Source organism: Schistocerca piceifrons, chromosome 1, assembly GCF_021461385.2.
Source record: "Schistocerca piceifrons isolate TAMUIC-IGC-003096 chromosome 1, iqSchPice1.1, whole genome shotgun sequence".
In the NCBI taxonomy this organism is placed as follows: domain Eukaryota; kingdom Metazoa; phylum Arthropoda; class Insecta; order Orthoptera; family Acrididae; genus Schistocerca; species Schistocerca piceifrons.
In genome coordinates this window covers 666,036,565-666,057,390 of record NC_060138.1, presented here as the reverse complement: position 1 = coordinate 666,057,390, position 20,826 = coordinate 666,036,565, and the positions used below count along the sequence as shown (strand labels likewise).

The following is a 20,826-nucleotide window of genomic DNA, read 5'->3' as shown; positions in this document are numbered from 1 at the left end:
GACTTGTCAGTGAAATGGAACTGATGTGTGGTAAGTGTCCATACGCGACCACCCTTTGGAACAGTGCTGCAATAACTCCAAATGAAGTAAATGGTAGCAAAAGCTATGAAGACATTAGATTTGTTTAATCCCTGCATACAATCGGTAAAGATGCTACTGCAGGTGCAGTTATCTGTGGCATGATGAATATTCCAAATCTCCCAACCATGTTTACGAACTATAATAGATTTATTAGTTCTAAAGTACAAGGTGTTTGCATAGAATCTATGAAGAAAGCCGTGGAAGGGGCAGTAATAGGAAACGTTAGTTTCCAGGAATGTTCTATCAAGGCCGCTGGTTTTAAACGATAGATATCGAACGTGCGATTCTAAATCGATCCCGTGACTGGTGGCTGGCGTTACGGGCAATGTTTACAGCAACGACATAAGAAGAGCGTTGATTTGATTGAAATACTTAGGTTCGTATGAGCAGTTGCCAGCGGGCTCGTGGGCATGCGCAGTGCCTTCCTCCCGCTTATGGCTACTTCAAGTGGGGCTGTTTGCTGTATGAGCAGTAGCAGCAAGTAGCCAGATGCTACCCGGAATTTTTTTTCCGGCGCACCCAAGCTGCCAGATTCGCGCATGCGCAGAGCAAGCTGAGTTATGGGGGGGGGGGGGGGGGGAGATCCTTCCCCACGTGACCCGTGTATATGTTTCGTGTCTTCGTAATATTGCTGGTCTCTTCGTTTACAGCTCTCACGTCAAATGAAATCAAAACAGATTTCTGTGGCCGGGAGCCATCAAGTGAATTAATATACATTCTCATAACAATGAAAGACCAAAGTAAGTTAATAGTTTCAATTTTCTGATTTTATATTATTTCCACGTTATTATCAATCAACCATTAATGTCTTAATGAAGCTATTTCTGTCTTGTAGAGAAATTTGCTTCTATTAATTTTTTTTCCGCTGAGGCAATTAGTTTATTTGAAGCGAAGTGTTTCATTCCGCACTATTGGCTACGTTCAACTTCGTTCAATTTCAAGTGCAAATTTTCATTTTCTGGGACGAATGACATACCATAATAAAGAACCAAACATGAGAATACAGTACTGGACCTCCGAGAAAATTGGTATCACGAAAACCACATAAGCTGAATATCAGGTACTTCAGAGTGCACCTGGACAGAGAAATGTGCAATTAGAGCGGAATGAAGCAATGTAGTATGGTTTATGAAATTCCGATGCCGGCTGGAGTAGTCTGCTGTCCTGTTCCTTTTATGACACTGTAAGATCCCTTAGTGCTATATATGTACGAACATACGTGAACATTTACATGAAGCTACGTAGGCAAATTGTCAGATGTTTTGAACTAAATATTTTGTTTCAAATATGACAGCTGTAGCAGAATTTTACAAATCTGCCTTCTGTGAAAGCCTTTTTCGATCACAAGGCACTTGTCTAGTACTTCCTCTAGGCCTGAAGTTGTTTCTTAATTTGTGTTTACGTCTTAAATTTATAGAATGCCATTCTATGGTAAATTGTAGACTGGCAGTATACCGTGTTTTATCGTTTTAACTCCGCATATGGCTTCATATTTAATCCTAGGGTAGAATATAAACTGTCAGTTGTACGGTACCTTTGGCTCACAGACAACCTTGGTAATTTTTGCACATTTTGAAATAGTCATGAACTTTATTGTCCTTTATATTCCGGTGTAAGCTACACAGGAAACTGTGTGTGTGTGTGTGTGTGTGTGTGTGTGTGTGTGTGTGTGTGTGTGTGTTTTTGCAAGAAATTTGTATTCCATCGTACTAGTTTTTTGCAGGGCTGTGTAGATGTAAACCAGTTGGAAATGCCACATAACAATATTGCAGAGTACAAATTTAAAAAAAAAAATCTGTCAAATACACCCCATAGCAAAATGTTATGTTACTTCGAGCTGTGGAGTCTAATTTTGAAATGATATTTTGCCAAGAACTGCTTCCTTTTTTGCATCCTTTATCAGTACAATTGTACTGCCGCCAACTTACATTTCGAGGAAAGACCACAAAGATAAGACAAGACAGATTAGGGGTCATACAGAGGCATATAGCCAGTCAATTTTCCCTCGTTCTGTTTGGGAGTGGAACAGGGAGAGAAGATGCTGGTTGTGGTACGAGGTAACCTCCGCCATGCACCGTATGGTGGATTGCGGAGTATGTATGTAGATGTGTGGGATATGATAAAACAATTGCTCTAAGTACAACTCTGCAGGTCCTCACAACAACATGCTGTAGGGCTGAACATGGTCACGTGATCCCCCACCACGCACGAAATTCCACCAGAAATGCGACGAAAAGCGTATGAGCGGAGCAAGCACCAAGCACGGGCTGCCTACGTCATCGTAGCTGCGTATGCGCAGTACAGCCTGTTGTTGGCGCTATCTGGTAACTGCTCAAACGAACCTGTAATTACGGACGAAATGACTTACCTCACTCGTCGTCGACCGCGTCGTCATGAGAAAGTCCATTTGATGTGTATGTTATAGGAAGCATTACTTTTTTGCCGTAACCTTGGTTAGACTGCCTACGTGACGCAAAAATATGCGTAGCGTGTCACATACATCAACTTTTCCTTGCAGCCGCAAGTTATCGAAATACAGATACTGAAACAAGTGGACTTGGATTCTTCCTCCTGGACGCCCTTCTCTTTTAATGGAAGATTTCACTCCTCAGCCGCTCGATGTTCTACGTGTGCACACTGTGATTATCGGAAGACACGAACTCCACACACTGGTTCAAGAACTCATAGTTTAATCCTTCTGCTTTCGGTGTCTTGTGGAATTGATAGCCGTCTATAATCACTTTGCTACCGGGCAGTATAAAGTGCTTTATCAAACCGGCTAGTCACCTGCCTGTGGAGAACACACTTACCACAAGGCACATCTGGCACACTGAATACACAAATATGTTCGATTTCATTATTTAAAGGTCTATCCGCTGGATTTTTCTTCTTGCTATGTTTGACTAGTCCAACAACTTTATGGTCCACCAATCGGTACACTGTCGTTCGTCACTATTACACAACAAACTTCTCTGCAAAATCTGAAATAGTTGCACACGGTATTGGTAGAGAAGTCAGTTTCTGACGTCGTTGCTCACAAGATGTAGTCCCTAATCCAGCAAGATACAAGACTTATGCTATTCTGGACTGAATTTGGAGTAGTCAAACTATGCATTCTTCCTGATAGTCGTTCATTTACCACAGTTTCCACAATGAAGTTGTAAAAGTATTTCACTCAGAACTCTTCTTACGAACTTTTATAGAATTCACCCCACTGCAGTCTTCACAGCCCCTCCTTTTGTCAACTGGCATTAGACCATATTTCCAACAAAGATTACAATTTTGTACATGACATAAGCATGGAACTAGATTCTTCGACGTGAGGCAATTGGCCAAAGAAACATCTACTATCGCAAACCTCCCAACTAACTACTGACATAAATCATGTAGGTTTCCCAAGCAACTCAAGTAATTTAACATAACGCCTGCCACCACAGTCGCATGATCGATTTAGAATCACACATTCGATATCTATAGTTTGGGGTCCGTGGGTTCGATAGCAAACATTCTTTGAAATTACCTAGAAAACAGTGGTAATATAGCCTTGATTGCAGCACATAATGGTACTGGGCATAAACGGGGACACACATCTCTTCATGGTGTAGTATCTGCCACCAGTATGTATATGGGGAAGTTTCAGATGTAGCAGTAATATCAATATTGTAGGTGCCCCAAAAATATAAAGGTACACATGAAAATAATTGCACAGCTAACTATAGTGGCAGTAGTGGGGGAACGGAAGTGGCTGTTGTTGCTAGCATATTTTAGCATTCTGTTGCATGTGACATGTGAATTACCTTGGTGATTCTAAAAGTTTCAAGCATATTCAAGAACTGAAGTTCTGTGGTGATGATGTAGTGCAGAAATCTGAGTGTATTGGACACACACAGAAACAAATCGGATCAAGACTTCAGAGACAAAGCTTCGTACAAAAAAGCAAAATCTCAGTGAGTTGTGAAGGGTTGGAGGGGAAGGCAATGTTAACGGACAATGTAATTGACAAAATACATGACTATTATGGAATGGCTATTAGGTAACACACAGTGTTGATGAAATGAAGGCTGTTTCAGCTCTTTTTCATGCATTTTCAACCTATGAAAGTCCCATCATTACTTGTGTCCGAAAGGAGGAAACAAATAGTGTAAATACAACATTACACATAGTCTGCCTGATGCGGTGATGGAGGTGAGAGCCTATTTTCAGAGACTTAGCAGCACCACCTTTAACTGTTGAAAAAGTATTCATGGAAAAACTCAAACCACCAATGAAAGTGTAAATGGTCAAGAATACCCATGACTGTGTTCGTTGGAATACAAGCGTTTCACTTTGGTGTGTACAATACTGTTGCTACTTTCAATTATGGAAATCTTTAAGGTTGTAGCGTCTCCTGACCAATCGTCATAAAGAGCGTGTGACAGAATTTTTTCCGTGTGTGTTAGACCAGTTAACATGTATCGATATAGTGCCACGCACACAGCGAAAGAGAAATAATTTAACATGAATAAACATGACCAAGTGAAACAATGAAGCAAGACTGTGTAAACATTTCACGACTACATTATGTGTGTATCTATAACATTCATAATTATTTGACGTTTTATGCATTTTTTTAAACTTTGAATCCATGATATTATCTTTGACAATCATATTCTTGTTAAATGAATTAGTGATTATGATCTGTGCCTCAGATAAAAAAGACAATTCAGTACATGTATAAATAGTAAAAAGCGAGCAAATGAATATGCTGGCCGTGAGTCTTTTGTTCATTAAGCTTGAGATCCGCCTTTAGGCGAGTTGTTGTAAAGGGGTGTATAAAATTAATGCATTTTTGTTTGAATATATAGAGTTTGAGCAAATAGGTTTTTAAAATAATTTATAAAGTTGCCAGCCATTCGTCCCATAAATAGTTTAGACATTTTCAGCATTTAATTTAGCGGAAGCCGCTATACCAATCTGCGAGGGCAACGACCTTAGACACGGCACATTTAAAAAATATTTATTTCAGGTAAAGTGAGGTAACATAATATTTAACATTTTCTTACAGCTTCCAGCAGTGCCGGCAGACCATATTATATTATTCAGTGCATTTCTCAGTTTGATTTGGAAGGTACTGTGCGACATGTTCTATGCGATCACAAAAATATAACGATTAACTGTGTTAGGCCTATGACTGTCATTTTCACATTTTGTGGCAAGGTCTGCTCTGTGAAACTAAAGCAATATTTTACATTTTTTCCCAGAGATTAAGAGAACACGGGCTAGCCGCGCGCCTGTTCTAATTAACAGTAGGGCCTATTCAAAAATCCACTGCATAACTTAACCAACATTCAGTGCTGTGACGATCATTTGAATTTCATTACTGACTTTTCTGAATACGATGCAAGGTAGTGAGTTCAGATACAGTTTTCTTTCTTGATTACGTTACAGTAACAAGTGAATGTTTCCTACATGATTATCCAGAGAAGATGTGGAAAAGCAATAATTTGATCCACAGTGTGCCACATTTATGATAAAAGTGTTTATTCCCTCTCTCACTCCATGTCTGAACTTAACGTGTGTGCTAGTGTGACTCATACAGCCAAAGTGAAATATTTACTCAACATTACTCAAAGTTACTTGCTTTTATGAAGAAAGAATTACCAAGTAAAGGCAGTGTAATAACATTGAATCAAAACCTTAGCAACTTGTTACAAATAATTTTGTGTACTGCCATCAGCTCGCAGTAAAAGTTTTATATCAATCTGAACATTGCAAATCCATACTTTAATATCGTAAAGCAAAGTTACTAGTTACCATGTACCAAATTACTTGCTGCTACACATATATAATCATATCTAAATAAATAAAACCACAAGCCGAATAAAATTAACTCCAGTAGTAAAAAAAGTGAGAAGAGGAGTAAGGGAGACGGAAAAAGGTGCAAAGTATTTCAAAATATGGGAATGAAGATAGGTTTCAACATGGTACAAACAATGTTTGTTTTGGACAAGAAATGTCTTTGGGCTGTTGACAGGCCTGTAAAAAGCCTAGAAACACAAGCTAGAGTAAACAGGTGGAGGACAAAGAGGAAACTAGAGTAGCAGTTTGCAGAAGATGAAGATAATCCAGCTTATGGACTTGGAATGCACTAAAAAGATAACCCAAACTTGTTGCTGGAGTCCAAAAAATTTCATTTTTCATACACACTACATGTTTTCTCAGGCTCTACCAAACTAATTTGATTCAAATGTTTAGGAAATTTTACAGTGTCTCTTCTGTGTAACTTAAGACAGCATTTTTCCAAAAACCTGTATACTGTTGAATTTATAAACGAAAAATGATACAAAAGAGAAATGAATGTTCATTACAATAGAAAAAATTAATCTCTAACAACTGGATTCAAATTTTTAGAAAGCCCTGTGTTACGTTGCAGCCAGTACTCTAGTAAATTACCTGTAGAAGTTTCAACTTACTAGCTCAAATACTTTGAGAAAACATGTAATTTGTAAGCGCTGTTTTAGCATTGGAAAGATAGGGTATTCCACAGTCCCTTGATAGTAAATCTTTGAAAGTGGCTCTTATTATGACAAACAAGTGTTTATATAGTTCTAGGTTCAAGCAATACTTCATAGTGTGCATCAGCACTGTAGAACATACATTTCATGAGGCTGGTGTTAAAACTATCATGGACCATGGTAGATAGCATTACATGGACCACGAGTGCGAGTCCCGAACAGTATTCCCGCTGACATCATACGCAGTAGCCAATAGCAGCTCGACCCCCGGAATGGCCTACACGATTGTTTCTAGTTAGGCTGAAAAAAACTGGGATATCGTTTGGAATAGTGCAGGTTTATTTGAAACCTCAAATAGGCAAAATCTTTATTGGAAATTTTAGTCAGATTATAACCTCAAAAAATAATTTGTTCCAGTAAAAGGGTGGCATTTCTTATATCTTTATAGCTACTTACTGGATCTTTCTGTGACAGGTTGTCTAAGAATTGTTATTGCCGCTTACTGGTGTTTTAGGCCAGCAGGGCAGAGATTCTGTATGTATGAAGTGGTTTGCAAATGTGGTATATGGTATGTATTTCCACTTTTAAGTGCTGTGGGTTATCAGAGTATCTTATGCTACACTTCATGCTTGTCTTTCATTTGTGTGCTAAGTAACATTCATTGAAGGTTAATTGATGTATGTCTGCACAACTTTAAACAAATATAGCGAAAAAGAGTGTTTATAAATTGCTTTTCAAGGTCACCACGAATTACCTCGAGTATAACAGTGCTTCTCCCATCATCCCGTATATTTGTAAAACTTGTCTGGTTATTCTGGTAACTGAGGACAGAGTGTATATTACTCACCACTTTCTTTAGGAGACAGGGAAGGTCATTCACATGCAGTTGGCATCTCTCTAATAGCAAAGCTGCTACGCAGCACTCATATCCAAGAACAGAGGTGTTGTGGTATCCACCCCATCCTGAGAGGTTAAAATCTAACCTACTTCATATATAGATTCTAACCTAATCAAACTAACCTCCTTTGACCCTGCCAAAACTGACAAAGATCAGACACACTATGACCACGTTGTCGGCCGACCTCTGGCAATGGTGTCTGATGACCATTGTCAATGTCACTGTGAATGCAGACCTAAGCGCATTCATCTGCAACTATACCTGGTGGTGAAGAAAGGGAATACAATTTGCAAGAAGCAATACTATTGATAGCACCATCATATGTTGCGTACAACCACTCGCAGTCGCAGACAGTGCTGCAGCCTGTGAGCCTAGCACCTATCCATCTGTCATCTATTTCAGCTGATGAAGCCTTATTACACCTAGACAATTTCTTCTATACACCACTGAAGACAAACACTGTCGTATTCATAAGGGCATTCCAAAATGAGCTGCCACATAACAGGACGGAAGCACAAAGAATCAGATTCTTAGTAGGCTTTACTTTGGGCTACCAACATCGCTGAGGACTGTCACATGTACAAACAATTTGAGTAAGTGTTTTTTGACAAACTCTGGTCAATCATTGTACAGAAGAGGTTGCATAGTGAGGTGTTTAACCATCAGCCCTTCAACAGTAAACAGGGAGGATTGTGCCAATATTCTGAAAAATGTCTTAAGACATGCTACTGTATGAATTCAATCTCGCATGTTGACATCTTACAGATACTCAGTCAATTGCCACCACATACCAAGGAAACATTAGTGACAATACCAGGGAATGATCTCAAGTGTTGCTTCTCTGTCTCATCTATGAAAAGGGGCAACCTCCAGCTGAGAACAGGGATATGCAGCTTGATACATCATGTTATGGAAACCACTATACCAATAACAGTGGAAACAACCAGCATGGTTGCTATCCTCATGCGCCTCAGCAAAGTAACAAAAATAAGAACTATAGTAACAGAGGAAATTACTAGTTCCAAAAAAGGGATACGATAGAACATGATCCAGGTTACCATGACCCTATGGAACAAAGGGGCCCTGACAACAGATTTCAACGTCCACTGCCAGTAGACAGAAATTGATTGGCAATTGGCTAGGACATACGGACAACAGGAGGCACCCTAACATAAATAACAACGGTTACAGAAAAGGAAACGGGAGAGATTTACAGGAGAGAGGACAAGGGCAAAGAGAAACTGATTCACGATCTGGGCAGGATACAAACTGAAGAAACACTGATCATACTGTGGATACAGTAGATGAAATGCAAAGCAACGAAATTACTGTGACTCCCCACAGGAAAACAACAGCCAGTCACGATAAGCCTGCACTCGCAGACCAAGGAGAGGAGCGGGGCACACACTCATTTCCAAAGTACTTTATATGCTGTGACCAGGATAGTGATATTTGAGGAATTATGTATGGAAGATTTAAATGATGATAAAAAAAAGTAGAAATATTAATACAGGCCATTATAACGGCTAAAATAGGCACTTATTGTACTAGATACATGGGCATTGACTAAAATTCACAAAATTTGTTTAGTAAAATTAGGAAGGATAGACACATACCAACATCACCAGTACAAAAACGCTGTATCTTGGAAACAGATCAAAGACACTAAGATTATTGGCTTTTATACACGTAACATTCAAAGACATCGCTGTAGAATGTAGCTTTTTGGTAGTGGGAAAACTGATTGCCAATTGTTTAATGGGATGGAAGCTTTCAAATTATTCAAAGAACAGATTGAAGGAGGTAAGGGTAAGTTATTTCAGAATGGATGAGCAAGAGGTATCAGTAGGTTTGGCGAGAGTAGGAACAACTCTAAACAGCTGCAGAGAGGATGCTAAACTGAAAATACAATTGCTATATCCTGAGATATTGTTACTTGATGAACAAAAGCACTAAAATTTCACCGGCCGGAGTGGCCGAGCAGTTCTAGGCGCTACAGTCTGGAACCGCGCAACCGCTACGGTCGCAGGTTCAAATCCTGCCTCGAGCATGGATGTGCGTGATGTCCTTAGGCTAGTTAGGTTTAAGTAGTTCTACGTTCTAGGGGACTGATGACCTCAGAAGTTAAGTCCCATAGCGCTCAGAGCCATTTGATCCACTAAAACTTCAACCAAGAGAACATAGATGTTCTGCAGTACAGGCAAAGGTCAACATATTTGCTTTGTTATCTGAAGCACAAAGGGAGGAGTTAAGTGTACTCACCCAACAATATGCTCACGTGTTTGTGAAACGACCGGTAGTAATGAAAGATTGTGTGTACAAGGTGGATGTCTACCCCCATGAAACATTTTGTTATTAATCATACCTCATACCATGGTCAAAAAAGGAAGCAGTAAATAATGAATAGAACACATGATTAACTGGGAGATTATAGAACATTCTCACTCATCCTATTGTAGTCCCATATTAGCAATTGCAAAGGCAGATGGCAGTGTGAGGTTCCTTTTATAGAAGGGGCATAAACAAAGTTATCATTCCAGTGAAGACATGTCTAGAAAATTTAGAACAGTAGCTGCTGAAATTTCATGGAGTTCGATTTCTTATGATACGTTCACATTGAGGGATTTTTTGTTTAGATTTATGCCCAGCACAAGCCACGGAGGAAATCATCTCAGCACATGTATATCGTGACTAGTGTGCCAAGCACTAGCAGCCAATGTGATCATTCCACTTGTGGCATGTAGCCATCCAGTTTCACAGAACATGGCATCTAATGCAGAGTTTGTTTCTTTGCACTAGTGCTGTGAATATAATTGTAAAAAGGGAGAATAATCAGAGAAAGGAACTTAGATGGTGGGTGTGTAACTTTCTCAGTAAACAGTGTAGTCACGGGGCTTACAGTTCAGTGATGAGTGACTTGGAAGTTCAAGAGACAGAGTTTCAATAATTTTGTGTGCCTACGATAGTTTGAAGTATTACTAAATATGACAGCTCAATACTAAACATGTAGGATACACATTTTCAAAAAACTGTAATCTCTGCTGAACAACTAGCCATTACATTACTTATTTTAGCTGCTGGAGATTTGTATTGCCCCTTAATGTACATCTCAATTTTGTTTATTTAAAACTAAATGCCATTATCTGCAGTTATTAAAAAGTTGATTTGGACAGTAAAACATTTAGTAGTCCTTAGTTAAAATATAAACATTTTCTTGCTGCACTTCATTCACGTCAATTTGCACAAAGTTTATTTCTTTTATTGCACTTGATTCATTCTAAAATTCGGCTAGTTTTTCGAGTATTGACTGAAAAATTAAGTCCTGTATCCTCTTCTGCAGGATCGTAATACATCTTTTGTTTCGAAGTTCACATTTCACATATTTTACCAATGACAAATGTGTCTTTTTCCAGGATAGAGCATGAGTCATGTTTGGATAGCTCAGATGGTAGAGCACTTGCCCGCGAAAGGCAAAGGTCCTGAATTTGAATCTCAGTCCAGCACACAATTTTAATCTACCTCAAAGTTTTGTGCCCTTTTTCATTAGGATGTGTTCACTTGTTCTCCGCAGTAGTTCCAAAGCATCACCTGTTGAATTTTGTTGCAGAAGTTTGGCATTCTTGCACAGTGGATTTTGAGGTGGCTCCGAATGAGTACTGGTACTGTTTTCCTCTTCCAATTTTATTTCCTCTTTGACACTTATCTCATCTAACATACCCTTTAAAAAGGCTTCAGATTCTTTGTTTATTTTTTCAGGTACCGAATACTGAAGCACAACGGAAGGAAATTGCTCGAGAATTTGAGGTTCACTGGAACTTTCCTCATTGCATAGGGTCTTTAGATGGAAAACGTGCAAATTGTTAATCCTGCTCATGCTGGAAGCACTTACTACAACTATAAAGACACTGCCAACATTATGTCAATGGCATTAGTGGATGCTGATTGCCAGGTTCTTCATGCAGATATAGGAGTGCAGGGACATATTTCACATGGAGGTGTATTTGACAGTACAACCTTTAATAAAGCTCTTCAGGCAGGTGAGCTGCACATACCATGACCGGAATCTCTGCCTTGAAGAGCAGTGTCCACTTCCTTTGTAATTGTTGCTGATGCTTTTGCACTACAAGAACATGTCATGAAACCCTTTCCAGGAAATCATAACACAGGAAGCAGAGGAAGATTAACTACAGGTTTTTAGGCTGACAAGCTGTCGAAAATGCCTTTGGAAAACTATCCTCTGTTTTTGTGTTTTACAAAAACCTGTTCATCTTGATCCCCATAAAGCAACTATAATGATTTTGTGCTGTGTTGATCTTCATAACTTTCTAAGAAGAAATTTAAAAGCTCGCTCACTTTATTAACCACCAGGCATTTTTGATTCTGAAAACTTAGAAAGAGGGACTGTAGGATCCGAGAGAGAGAGAGAGAGAGAGAGAGAGAGAGAGAGAGAGAGACCACTCCTACAAGCACAGCTCAGTGACACCTATACTTGCAAGTATTTAGTTTTGGTACATTATATATTAGGGATGGGCAAAACATAATAGCTGATTCATTATCGATACCACCAAATGGTTTTAATGAATTTTTGAAATTTACTGAACAGATCTCAGATATTAGTCTTACTAATGCGTGACAGAACGTATTGATCGTACTACGTAAAAATGTGCTGCACCCTGCAACAGTTGCAAGAAGAGGATCAGTGCTGGCAAAAGGTAAGGAAAAAATTACAGGAGTCTAGGTACACAAATGTAAACAAGTTCTATGTGATATAGCAACAAATGCTATTTCATAGACCCCGTGTGGGGTTGCTAGTCCCCCATCGGGCGCCTCCCCGGGTGGCGGATTGGGGAATGCTCTCCAGATATGGGGGGTACCGGGGAAATAAAATACCCGGGGTGGACCAAAACTAGCACAGGTAGGGAAGACTCGTTAAGCCATGGTGAAGGCAAATCCCTAGGGGTAGAGTACCCCAAAATCAAGACTCCTGGTCCTCCAGGTTGGGGGTTGTGCAGAGGGCTGCCAACCCACTCATGTAAAACAATGGCCGGTCAGGACACTCAAGGTATGCCTCGGAAACAGGACAGAATTTACTGGAACAGAAATTGGCAAAGTTACAAGGATTTCTCTTTTGGTTCGTGGAATGTCAGAAGTCTATACCGCCCAGGAAGCGCACAAATACTAATAAACGAACTAGGAAAATACAAGGTACAACTGGTAGCGCTCCAAGAAATAAGATGGCAGGGAACGGGATCAATGAAAATAGGAGACGGGACAATAATGTATGGAGACTGCGGTCAGCGCCATGAATTTGGAACGGGCTTTTACATTCATAAAACAGCAATTGACACAATACAGGAATTCAAATCAATTAATAACCGAATATCACACATTACAATTCAGGCTCAGTGGTTTGATATTACATTTATAAATGTTCATGCACCCACAGAAGATAAGGAAGATGACGTGAAAGAAGAATTTTATAGTCAACTGGAACAGACATATAATTCAATAAGTAGACATAACGTAACAATAGTGTTAGGAGACTTTAATGCCAAAGTAGGAAAAGAAGAAATCTACAAACCAACCATTGGGAATTACAGCTTACACGATGAAAGTTCAGAGAATGGTGTGCGACTCATTAACTTTGCAATGGCAAATGGTCTCACATTAAGCAGCACAAAATTCCAACACAAACGCATTCATTTAGGGACATGGATATCTATCACCAGATAGAAAAGTAGTGAACCAGATTGACCATGTCGCCATCCAAAGACGATTTCAAAACAGTATTAAAGACGTTAGAACTTTTAGGGGAGCAGATTGTGAGACAGATCATATGTTAATCATAGCTCAAATGAAAATAAAGCTAAAAAAGAAACAAAGTACAAATAGGGTTGAAATTAAAAGGTACGATGTAGAAAATCTGGCAGAAGAAAAAATAAAAGAAAACTTTAGGAAAGAAATGGAAATTAACCTATCGGAATCTAGACTGACACATAGTGACCAGCAAGACGTGGAAAGTAGATGGAGACACCTCAGAAACAGTATTCAAGATGTAGCTTCCAAAACTATAGGTAAAAGAAAACGAACTAACAAAATCTGGTTTAATATAAAGTGCCAAGAAAGATTACTGGAGAGGCAAAATGCGAGGAAGGCATGGTTACAAGACATGGACAATATTACACTAAAGGAGAGATACTATAAAATCCGCAAGGAAACACAACGAACTCTAAGACAAGAGAAGAGAAAACACTACAACAACATGGTAAGAGAAGCGGAGGATGATTTGAAGCATCACAGAGCAAGGCAGATGTACCAGAATATAAAAAAGTCCTTGGGAAAATTCACTAAAAGGGAACAGTTTATAAAGGACCATAATGGGAAAATACTTACAAACAAGAATGACATACAAGAAACATGGAAGACATACTTTACACAGCTGCTCAACTGCAATGATCCACAATATTACTTTACATTTGAAGAACCAGATACAGTTGATATACAAGTCACCACACCATCAGTAAATGAAATAAGACAAACAATAAAGAAATTAAAGAACAACAAGGCCTGTGGGGAAGACCAGGTATATGCTGAGCTTTTAAAAAATGGAGGACCACAATTGGAAATAGAACTACATTCCTTAATTGAAACAATTTGGGAGACAGAAAACATACCGGCCGATTGGAAAACTGCAATTATATGCCCCATCTTTAAGAAGAATGATCCCCTTGTCTGTGATAACTACAGAGGAATTGCCCTACTCGATGTCACGTATAAAATTTTGTCGATGTGTATACTACACAGACTGAGTCCCATAACCGAAGAACTGATTGGGGACTACCAATGTGGTTTCCGCACTAACAGATCCACTTTGGATCACTTCTTCACATTGAGACAAATAAATGAGAAGGCATGGGAATTTAATGTAGATATCCATATTCTATTTATAGACTTCAAGAAGGCCTATGATAGCATACACCGACAGACACTCTTAAACACCATGAAAGAATTTGAAATACCATTAAAATTAATCAAATTAGTTAAAATGTGTTTGGAAGAAACCATGTGCAAAGTTAAGACACCTGCAGAAGAGACTGAAAATTTTAAGGTGTACACTGGACTGAGACAAGGGGATGCCATCTCACCTATTCTATTTAATATTATCTTAGAGAAGATTGATAGAGAATTCACCAAAACTAATCCACGAGGGATCCAACTGCAGGGACAGAACATTACTAGACTTGCTTATGCAGATGATGTAGCCTTAATAAGCACTTCAAAAGATGAATTAATCAGGATGATGCAAAATTATTACAAAATAGCTGAGAAAGCTGGACTTCATGTGAATGAAGAAAAGACAGAATATCTAGTCATAAGTAAAAAACTCCAAAAGAATACACCACTGACCGTAAATGGCCTCACTTTCAAGGCAGTTGACCACTTCAAGTACTTAGGGAGTCTTTTTAGCAGAGACAATAGAGCAGAAATAGAAATAGATGCCCGTCTAGCAGCAGCTAATAGAACTTTTTACAGCTGTATCAAAATTTTAAGGATGAGATCACTTAGTACTGAATTCAAAATCTGTTTTTATCAGTCAACTATTGTACCAGTAGCATTATATGGATGTGAAGCTATTACATTCAGGAAAAAAGATGAAGAAAAACTGTTGATATTTGAAAGAAAAATACTAAGAAAAATATTTGGACCAATCTTCGATGAAAATGTCATGGAGTGGAGGATAAGGAAAAATGAAGAACTACGGGAGCTGTACAAACATAGTACCATTGTGGAAATGTTAAAGAAGAGAACACTGAACTGGGCTGGTCATTTAGCAAGGATGCCGGAGAACAGACTACCCAAAATAGCATCCACTAAGAAATTAGAAGGAAAGAGAAGAAGAGGAAGACCTCGAATTAGGTGGATGGAGAATATCCGGGAAGATGCAGCTAGGATGGGCATCAACTCTGATTGGACAACAATTTCCCTGGATAGAAATAATTGGAAGAGGCTCATAGAGCAGGTGTATGGTCGATAAGGCCTTAGCCACGTGTAAAGTAAAAGCTATTTCATAGACACATGCCAGAACAAGAGCGCGCGCGCTTACCAGAGGACTATGTTGGTAATTTTATTAAGTTCAGTCATAACTTGTGAGGGCACTATGGTGTGTCTAAATGTACAGGCAAAATCACAACTATTGCTATTTCCTAAAAATGAGATGTAGGATACAACAAGTGATCAGGAAACGTGTAAAGTGTCTAGGTTGAACACGTTACGTACTATCATTCCGACAAAACCACTTGAATTAGTATCAATGGACGTGGCTGGTCCATACCTACAAGGAAACTTTGGAGCAAAACATGTAATAGTAACATACGATGTGTTTTCTAAATACTTCAGATCATATGTTTAAGACAGTAACTTCAGGCCCAATCATGAAGGGAATAGTGGAAGATCGCTTCTCACAAGTAGGAAAGCCGAGGATAATCTCGACTGACACTGTGTCATATTTTATCAGTAAGGAATGGAAAGAATTTATCAAATCATCAAACACATGATACTAGTATCCTGTTTTCACCCAGAGGTCAGCCCCCATATAGAGAGTATTCAGAACATTTAACCAATTCACCCATTCATATACCCCACAAAAACACATTAAGTGGATTGAATTTATATCACCATTCCAGCAGCTCGTAAATAATTTACCATACACATCTATTGGTTTCACACCCACAGAGTTAATGTACAACGAAGTTACAAAATATGAATGGGCAAAACGATTACAAAGATACCTAGAAAAGAAATGACTACGCAGGAGAAGTTAAGAAAAGCTCTTGTAACCTTGGAGAAGGTAGAAAAAAAATCCTATGATAATAGGTTCATGGTGTGGGTTCCTGTAGTCATGTCCTAGTTCATGAACCACAGGCAACGTATGAGTGGCGAAGCAAGTGGTCCCGACAGTCGGGATACCAGTTACTTTGGAATAAGGCTGGGCATCTCGGACACATTCTGAGTCGTGGTCACCTTTGTGCTCATTCAGCAAAGACTACCAAATCCACCGGTTAGTCCCTCAACCGTTAGGGGTAAAACCCAATAGGACTCGGGAAAGTAAGGCTAGCAACCTGCTTTCCTGGTACTTTAAATATGACGCTGGCCACAATCAGAGCAAAATGCCTGACCTTTGGAGGTGACGGAGTCCCACCTCTAACTGACAAACCAGGGACTCCTAAGATACGACTTGGCAAACAAATGGTAATGAGATGGGGAGCTATTAATATCAATGGGGGCTACTCTGGGAAGAAGGTAGAGCTGGCAGAGGCTGCAAGTAGGATGGGGCTGGATGTTTTAGCTGTTAGTGACATTCGTGTAAGGGGTGAGAAAGAAGAGGAAGTGGGAGAATACAAGGTCTACCTGTCAGGAGTCAAAGCAGGAATAGCACAATGGGGTGTAGGGCTTTACATCAGGAAAGAAATGGAACCCAGCCAAGTTGCAACAAGGTATGTAAACGAACGACTGATGTGGATAGATTTGACAGTGTCTAGCAAGAAAATTAGGATTGTATCAGTATATTCACATTGTGAAGGGACAGGTCAAGGTAAGATGGATAGTTTTTATGAGGCACTCAGTGATGCAGTTGTTAGAGTAAATTTTAATGCCAGGATTGGAAACCAAACAGAAGGGTATGAAAAGGTTATGGGTAAATTTGGAGAGGATATTGAGGCCAACAGGAATGGGAAACAACTCTTGGATTTCTGTGCCAGTATGTGCTTAGTAATCACAAACTCCTTTTTTAAACATAAGAACATTCACCAGTATACTTGGGAAGGCAGGGGAACCAGATGTGTCATTGACTATATAATAACAGATCAGGAATTCAGGAAGGCTGTGAGGGACACACGTGTATTCAGGGGATTCTTTGATGACACTGATCATTATTTAATCTGCAGTGAAACTGGGATTGTGAGGCCAAAAGTGCAGGAGGTCAGGTCCACATATAGAGGATAAGAGTGGAGAAACTTCAGGATAAGGAAATCAGGCACAAGTACATAACAGCGATCTCAGAAAGGTACCAGTTAGTTGAATGTAGTCAATTAAGTCATTGGAAAAGGAATGGAAAGGTACAGGGACACAGTACTAGAAGTGGCTAAAGAATGTCTTGGAACAGTAGTGTGTAAAAGCAGGATGAAGCAAACAGCTTGGTGGATGACACAGTCAAGGCAGCCTGTAAAAGGAAAAAGAAGGCGTATCAAAAATGGCTACATACTAGAACCCAGGTAGACAGAGAAAGTTATGTTGAAGAAAGAAACAAAGCCAAACAGATAATTGCCGCATCCAAGAAGAAATCTTGGAAAGACTTTGGAAACAGGTTGGAGATTATGGGCCAAGCTGCTGGAAAACCATTCTGGAGTGTAATTAGCAGTATTCGACAGGGAGGTAAGAAGGAAATGACAAGTATTTTGGACAGGTCAGGAAAACTGCTGGTGAATCCTGTGGATGCCTTGGGCAGATGGAGGGAATATTTTGAAGAGTTGCTCAATGTAGGTAAAAATACGATCAGTAATGTTTCAGATTTCGAGGTAGAATGGGATAGGAATGATGATGGAAGTAGGATCACATTTGAGGAAGTGGAGAAAATGGTCAATAGATTGCAGTGCAATAAAGCATCTGGGGTGGAGGAAATTAAGTTGGAACTCATCAAATGCAGTGGAATGTCAAGTTTTAAATGGCTACACAGGATAATTGAAATGGCCTGGGAGTTGGGACAGGTTCCATCAGACTGGACGAAAGCAGTAATCACACCAATCTTTAAACATGGAAACAGAAAAGATTGTAACAACTACAGAGGTATCTCTTTAATCAGCATTGTGGGTAAAATCTTCTCGGGTATTGTTGAAAGGAAAGTGCGAGTATTAGTTGAGGACCAATTGGATGAAAATCAGTGTGGGTTTAGGCCTCTTAGAGGCTGTCAGGACCAGATCTTTAGCTTACGGCAAATAATGGAGAAGTGTTATGAGTGGAAGAGGGAACTGTATCTATGCTTTATAGATCTAGAAAAGGCATATGACTGGGTTCCTAGGAGGAAGTTATTGTCTGTTCTACGAGCTTATGGAATAGGAGGCAAACTTTTGCAAGCAATTAAATGTCTTTACATGGATAGTCAGGCAGCAGTTAGAGTTGACGGTAAACTGAGCTCATGGTTCAGAGTAGTTTCAGGAGCAAGACAAGGCTGCAACCTGTCTCCACTGTTGTTCATATTATTTATGGATCATATGTTGAAAACAATAGACTGGCTGGGTGAGATTAAGATATGTGAACATAAAATAAGCAGTCTTGCATATGCGGCCCCCCCATGAACCATGGACCTTGCCGCTGGTGGGGAGGCTTGCGTGCCTCAGCGATACAGATGGCCGTACCATAGGTGCAACAACAACGGAGGGGTATCTGTTGAGAGGCCAGACAAACATGTCGGTCCTGAAGAGGGGCAGCAGCCTTTTCAGTAGTTGCAGGGGCAACAGTCTGTATGATTGACTGATCTGGCCTTGTAACACTAACCAAAATGGCCTTGCTGTGCTGGTACTGCGAACGGCTGAAAGCAAGGGGAAACTACAGCCGTAATTTTTCCTAATGGCATGCAGCTTTTCTGTATGGTTAAATGATGGTGTCCTCTTGGGTAAAATATTTCGGAGGTAAAATGGTCCCCCATTCGGATCTCCGGGCGGGGACTACTCAAGAGGACGTTATCAGGAGAAAGAAAACTGGCATTCTACGGATCGGAGCGTGGAATGCCAGATCCCTTAATCGAGCAGGTAGGTTAGAAAATTTAAAAAGGGAAATGGATAGGTTAAAGTTAGATATAGTGGGAATTAGTGAAGTTCGGTGGCAAAAGGAACAAGACTTTTGGTCAGGTGAATACAGGGTTATAAATACAAAATCATATAGGGGTAATGCAGGAATAGGTTTAATAATGAATAAAAAAATTGGAGTGCGGGTAAGCTACTACTAACAGCATAGTGAACGCATTATTGTGGCCAAGATAGACACAAAGCCCACGCCTACTACAGTAGTACAAGTTTATATGCCAACTAGCTCTGCAGATGATGAAATTTATGAAATGTATGAGATAAAACATATTATTCAGATAGTGAAGGGAGACGAAAATTTAATAGTCATGGGTGACTGGAATTCGAGTGTAGGAAAAAGGAGAGGAGGAAAGATAGTAAGTGAATATGGATTGGGGGTAAGAAATGAAAGAGGAAGCCGTCTGTTAGAATTTTGCACAGAGCATAACTCAATCATAGCTAACACTTGGTTCAAGAATCATAAAAGAAGGTTTTATACATGGAAGAATCCTGGAGATACTAAAAGGTATCAGATAGATTATATAATGGTAAGACAGAGATTTAGGAAGCAGGTTTTAAATTGTAAGACATTTCCAGGGGCAGATGTGGACTCTGACCACAATCTATTGGTTATGAACTGTAGATTAAAACTGAAAAAACTGCCAAAAGGTGGGAATTTAAGGAGATGGGACCTGGATAAACTGAAAGAACCGAAGGTTGTACAGAGTTTCAGGGAGAGCATAAAGGAACAATTGACAGGAATGGGGGAAAGAAATACAGTAGAAGAATGGGTAGCTTTGAGGAATGAAATAGTGAAGGCAGCAGAGGATGAAGTAGGTAAAAAGACGAGGGCTAGTAGAAATCCTTGGGTAACAGAAGAGATACTGAATTTAATTGATGAAAGGAGAAAATACAAAAATGTAGTAAGTGAAGCAGGCAAAAAGGAATACAAACATCTCAAAAATGAGATCGACAGGAAGGGCAAAATGGCTAAGCAGGGATGGCTAGATGACAAATGTAAGGATGTAGAGGCTTATCTCACAGGGGTAAAATAGATACTGCCAACAGGAAAATTAAAGAGACCTTTGGAGAAAAGAGAACCACTTGTATGAATATCAAGAGCTCAGATGGAAACCCACTTCTAAGCAAAGAAGGGAAAGCAGAAAGGTGGATGGAGTATATAGAGGGTCTATACAGGGGCGATGTTCTGGAGGACAATATTATGGAAATGGAAGAAGAGGTAGATGAAGATGAAATGGGAGATATGATACTGCATGAAGAGTTTGACAGAGCACTGAAAGACCTGAGTCTAAACAAGGCCCCGGGGGAGTAGACAACATTCCATTAAAACTACTGACGGTCTTGGGAGAGCCAGTCCTGACAAAACTGTACCATCTGGTGAGCAAGATCTATGAGACAGGCGAAGTACCCTCAGACTTCAAGAAGAATATAATAATTCCAATCCCAAAGAAAGCAGGTGTTGACAGATGTGAAAATTACCGAACTATCAGTTTAA

General features: G+C 39.6%; 1 long non-coding RNA gene across 2 annotated transcripts; it reads left to right on the top strand.

Moving 5' to 3' along the window:
• Positions 1-767: 767 nt before the first annotated feature.
• Positions 768-11,770, top strand: LOC124805734. 2 transcript variants are annotated; one of them, XR_007017456.1, is made up of 3 exons: positions 768-821; positions 11,081-11,132; positions 11,230-11,770. It is a non-coding gene; the product is annotated as an uncharacterized LOC124805734 (long non-coding RNA). The 2 variants fall into 2 exon arrangements; XR_007017455.1 differs by lacking the exon at positions 11,081-11,132 and having other exon boundaries at positions 770-821.
• Positions 11,771-20,826: the final 9,056 nt, after the last annotated feature.